The sequence below is a fragment of the Crocodylus porosus genome, unplaced genomic scaffold, assembly GCF_001723895.1.
Source record: "Crocodylus porosus isolate Cpor-Errol unplaced genomic scaffold, CroPor_comp1, whole genome shotgun sequence".
In the NCBI taxonomy this organism is placed as follows: Eukaryota; Metazoa; Chordata; order Crocodylia; family Crocodylidae; genus Crocodylus; species Crocodylus porosus.
The window spans coordinates 126,085,047-126,091,046 of record NW_017728943.1 but is presented as its reverse complement, the minus strand read 5'-3'; positions in this window follow the sequence as shown (position 1 = coordinate 126,091,046).

Sequence of the window (6,000 nt, the reverse complement as noted above, 5' to 3'; positions counted from 1 at the left end):
CTTACACCTGTCAGGAGCCACCTGGATTCTTTACCAGGAAACATCAAGACTGGTTTGATTAGAATGACTGGGAGATCCAAGAGTTGATCGACCCCAAGTGCAAAGCCTTTTGTGCTTGGCAGAATGGCATCAACTCCAAGCAAAAGAAATTGACTCATCAGTTTATTTGGACTGAATCCAAGGCAGAGGTCTAAAGGAGGACCCATGATATGAAGAACAGATGGTGGGAAGACAAGGCAAAGGAAATTCAACATCTTGCTGATATCCACAATATATGTGGTGTTTTTCTGTGACACCAAAGCCATCTATGGTCTGAGCATTCAGGGATCAACCCCCTTTTCCATGCATATCTACTATGTAAAATTAGAAGTAATATACAGTTAATCGTTGCTGGAGTTATAAAAGAAAGTTTGGTTACTCCGTAAGTATCCACTCAGAGCCAGTTATAGGGGCAAGGCAGTCATGGCAACTGCTGTGGGTTCCAGACCACTACACTATGTATCCTACATGCAGCTGGGAGAAAGAAGCCTCTACCTGGGACCTCTAGGTGCCTGTACACGAGCCCAGAGACTGTTCCAATGCACTGTAATTACGTGATAATTAACACAGTAATTACTATGCTCCAGCCAGCCTCTGCACCTCCTGTATCAGCATCCCCTCACAAATGGTAGTGGGAGTGCTTTATCTAAAGCTCACTCGACGAGCTGCTCTAATTAGACCTGCTCAAATCAGAGCTGCTCTTGAATCTGCTCTAATTAAAGTGCCCACTCCGGGAGCACATATAAAAATGTCCTCTGTGTCTATTATAGGGTTTGGAACACTTTGGCACTAACTACATTCACATTGTGCATATTGGACTGGATAGACCTTACTGAGTGCAATTCATTGTACCAATGGGAGTTTGACATGGGAGAAGCTTGCAGTGCACATCTGAACAGGCAAAAATATTAAGGACATCTAAGGCTTGGCAATAATCTAGAAAATTATTTTACAAAGTGCCACCTACTCCACATTGAATCCTTTTGACAGTGGAGTAACCTGCCTAAGGGACTGCCCATATGGCAGTCATTGTGAGTCCCAGTGCAGAAGCACATCTCAGAATGCCCACTGACGTGCTCCAAGCCCTTAAGTTCATAAATGAAGCTGCTCTGGACTTGTCAGCTTCTCCCAGAAATGTTTCAATATAGGACTCAAAAGCAGGCACAAAGAGAAGAATCTGGAGCAGTCCACTGGTGTAGTTCTGGGGTTGAAGCCTACCTGTGGACATGGGCAGACAGGGCATAATCAAGCCAGAATTCAACACCACTGTGGTGTTGACAAGCCCTACAACTGAAAGAACCACTCTTCTGGGCTTTATCAGATTATGTATGACTGCATCAGATCCATCTGGGAGGTTTTAGAAAAGTTTAAATGAACTAAGGACCTCAAAGTTATCCTTAGCAGTGTTCATGTGAGGCATTAAGGCAAAGGAGTTACTGTGCTGTAAATTCACAACCTTACTTACTGCAAAGTCTCTTCCCTGTACACCTTAGTCTTTGTTGAGAGCTGGGTACCAGCAAAACCTCCTGCATTTAGCATCACTACTGACACACTCACACTTGGCAGCTAGTCATTTGGCTTATGTAGTCCATGCCCTTACATTTTGGTTTTCATCATTAAATTAGGCTTTGGGGTTTTATTTATTTATTTTCATTTTAATTTGGAGGGGAAGACTTAAATAAGCAAAGGAAAGCATGTCCAGAGCAAATATACAAAACGTGCTTTAATGTAACACACCTACCAACCATTTCCTCACCTTACACCTGATGGAGTCACAGGCTATGTCTATACAGCCTCCACAGTGAGACCAGGAGTGCTGCTGAGAAATAAACTCTTCCTACTCATGGCCACTTTGCATGTGCGTTACTCCACAAAACGATCAATGTAGATGACTCAGGACCAGGCCAGAGCTGATCAGAGGAGCCATTAGAGTTCTTTTGTCATTTGTACTGCCTAATTTGTGGGTGCGTGGAGTGGTCAGAACTTATTCGCTGCTGGTGGCCCTGGGCTTACTCCAGAGGCCATATAGACATACCAACTGATGCCCATACAAAAAGGGGGGCATCCTTCATTGCATTCCAATCTTTTTGCATCACTCTGGAGTATAATGGAGACAGAAAACATAAATCTTGACAGCTAGAGCTTCTTGAGCATGGGGGGAATCCAGCTGGCGCACAATGGCTATGGCCAGTTCCTGCATTACTGCATAGCAGTTTCTGATCTAAAAGGTATGCAGATGTTATTCTGGGTTTCCAGCAATGCTTGGCTGACACATGGTCCCTAGGGGCTACTTTCAACCAGGCATACAGCCCACAGATTGAAAAGGAATTAAATTCACTCTCTTGAAAGCTGTTAAGTTGAGGGCCAGTCTAATGAACTGCCTGCTTGATAGTTACATTGCTTGCCTAGTTAAAAATGCATTGTTAAGAAACACAAATATAACATTATGCAGGATATTGGATCATAGGTTTGTGACTTTGGCTCATCAACAATGTTAAATGATGGAAACTGACAGCTAACATCAATATATTTTTTAGCAGTAAACAAAAAATGCCTGATGGCATAAACTCAGACAGTACACCGATATGGGAAAAGTAAACATATTTTTTATCCTGAAGGGCCTCACAAAGGCATCACTTCTTCTGTTCAGTAATATTGTTCAATATCTGCCCTATTAGGTTTTCCAAGAAACCTTTGGAAGAAATTTACTATAAAGTGCAAAAAAAAATCAAATTAAGATATTTCTAGTGCTTGTAAGTAATTACATTATTTTAATACAGGTGCTTTCCATGACAAAAGCTGTTATTTGTCAAACCATGCATATAGGGTTCAGTATAGCAGTATGTATAGATAGCAAAAAGATCAAAAGTACGTGCAGAATGATGTGGTCATATATAGGCCTAATCAGTATACATTTATTAAGTCATATTATTCAGAGGAAGAAGTGAGCTAAGCAAGGTAACCTGAATGAGTATAACCTCTGCACCACCATAATGGGGCCTACCCCATTACAAGAGAGGAAAGGGATCTAAGAGTGACTGACCTTCTTCCCCCTTTTCCCCATATTTATTTCCCTTTTCTTTCCTTTTTCTGCCTTTTTTTCCCCTAAAGCCAAACTAACAGGCAGATAAGCCTGAAAAAAATGTCTGCCTAGTAGGGTGGCCATCATAGAGGACATTCCAGTTTTCTGCTACTCTGTCCTTTGTCCTCTATTGTTACGAAACCCAACACCTTTATGTCCTCTATTTTTCTCTTCAAGAGAAAAGTAGAGGACATAAAGGCATCCAGTTTCATATCAGTAGAGGACAGAGGACAACCGGACTGTCCTGTGTGATGGCCACCCTACTGCCTAGCCCAGGTACAAATAGTGCCTGATGGGTGTGGGTCAGGTAACCCAGGAAGGGCTTTATAAGCTCAAGCCCCAAGCCAGAGGCGTAGTCTAGCCATAGGAGATACAGGGGACAGATCTCCTCATGGAAAAGCCCAAAGGCAGGACTTGGGACTGCAAAGGAAGGACTCAAAGTTGGAGGAAAACTTGGAGTCTGTACAAGAAGCAAAATAAGTATCCTGAGCCTTCTGTTTTTCAAGCACCGCTTCTGGGTAAGGTTGACCCCAAATGAAGCCATTTCTTTGAGCTGAAGTGGACACACATGGTTTTGGTTCCTTTTCTCTTTTGTTACCTAGTGGACTGAATTGCACCTGTAGAAAAGGCAGAGGCCACTGATGGGGATGCCTGGGGACACCCCAAACTCTAGGAGCAGTTTGTTTAGATGATGGAAGCCAGAGACCAGGGCATAAGCTCAGAACCCATGAAGGGAAAAGTTTTTTTCATATGTTTACTGAATTTCTTTAAGTATTGTCTTTTTGATTTTGTAGCAGAACTTTTATTGTCCCATAAACTCAAGGGGAAATTTGCTTGAGTTAGGCAAACAGGATCTGGCCCTCAAATATCCATGTAAATAACATATGCATTTATCTGATCTGCCTATATCGTGTGCCCCCTTATAAGATGCTTTTACAGTTGCTGGAAGATCCTAATGATTTCTGCATATATATTATGAAAGCAAATGATACCTCTTCCTCCACAAGTAACTACTCTGGCCCTGAGATAATTTTGCCAGATATTAGGTTTGCATTTGTCATAATGGGCACCGGCGATGATTCTTAAGTTATTCTCACTATGTCAGAACAGGCTGAAAAGTAAAACACTTCAGTGCTGTTAAAACTTTCCCATGAAACTGAGACATATATTAATAGAGTTTAGGGAAATTAATAGCTTGGGGGAATAGTAATTATGGAGCTTTAAAATTCCCATCACCAGCTATATTCTATTCTGGTTGGTAATGCCCAAAGTTATCTTTTCTCCCAGTCTAGAGTCAGGAATACACCTCAAACATCCTCAGGACCTGACCTACAGACTCAACCCTCTTTACAAATATTGCTTAAGCATTGCCCTGCCAAGGTGAAGTGGGTAGCAGTTGTTATGCTCATTGTCTAGATGGAAAAATAGTGATACAGGAGGCTTACTCTTCTCATTTACCCTAGGGTAATTCCTCTTAAGCATACACCAGGATCCAGAGGACCAACAGTTGCCTAATTTAACTCTATTTTAATCTATACAGTTAAATGAGAGAGAATCAGGCCCAGCCAATTTAAGTAACTTGTTCAGTGAGTTAGTGGCAGATCTGACATTCTGTCCATACATCATTAATGTTACTTCACATCCTCACAAGTTCTTCTTCCTCCCGGATACCTATTAGGTCTTTTGTGCTGAGGTACTGTATGCACTTAGGTCAGCAGGTCAACAAAAGAGCTAGTGAAAAAAGTTTCAGTGACATTTCTCTGCCAAAATGCCAATTTATCAGACCTAAAATATGGCACAGAACAGGGGTGAAGGGGATTTTTATGAAGGTTTTCCAGCAGTCAGTTGCTGAGAGAAATAGAGAGAGGGAGAATATCTAATAATCTAGCACTTAGGGCATTCACCTGTTTTACAGTAGTGATTTATCTCCCACAATCCAGGTGATTGCCCTAAACACCAAGCTATAGGTTTGTTCTGGGGTTGGTCTTCCCCCCAACATGTCTTTTTTCCAGAAACCTTTAAAAAGATGACATGCACATGGAATGGAATCAAATTCTGAAACCTCAAACATTTCTATTAAAATGGAATCTTTATTTTTCCAGCCAACATAATCAACAATTTCTATTGCAGCTTGCCCTGAGCACAATTATCCAATATGAAAAGGGGGAAATCTCAAAATTAGTGAAAACATTATGTTACTTGCACACTAATCCCAAGAGTACTCCAAAATACATTCTTCTGTCATTACTTGGAATGTCGCCTAATGAATTGACAGTAAGCCAATGAATCTGCAGTATAGCAAAAGTGCAGCACTACCTTTTATGGATGGTAAAGTATTCTCCATTGTTTCAAAACCTTTAATAACAATTTATATATTTTTAAAAACCCTGTGCTTTTGCCATCCAGGAAGCTTTCTGTCTATCACTGACTCATTTCAGCTTTGGCAATCCATGAAATAATGGAAAAGTTTCTTGGAAAATGCACAGCAGGGGGGATCTCCAAATGGAGTTCTGCCACTCTCACATTTTCTCTAATTTGGGAAGATTTCCACTCCTCTTGGAAAATATAGATGGCTGACATGATCCAGTTTCATTCCTTGGATACAGAGAGTACTATTAACCCAAAGAACAAAAGTTTGTGGACTCCATGTTATTGCTGTATGCCAAAAGTTCTTTTATTTCAGCTACCTGTAATCTCTTTCTTCCCAGTGCTGTGCCTTCGATTCTTACAGGCTGCTAATTACAAATGCCATCTTTTAAATCTATGATGCCACATATTTTTTATGCCACCTATGATAGAATGCTTCCAAAATACAGGCATCATGTCTGATATACATCCTTCTTATTCCAGTAAGTTAAGAGTAGTTACTAAGATTTCCA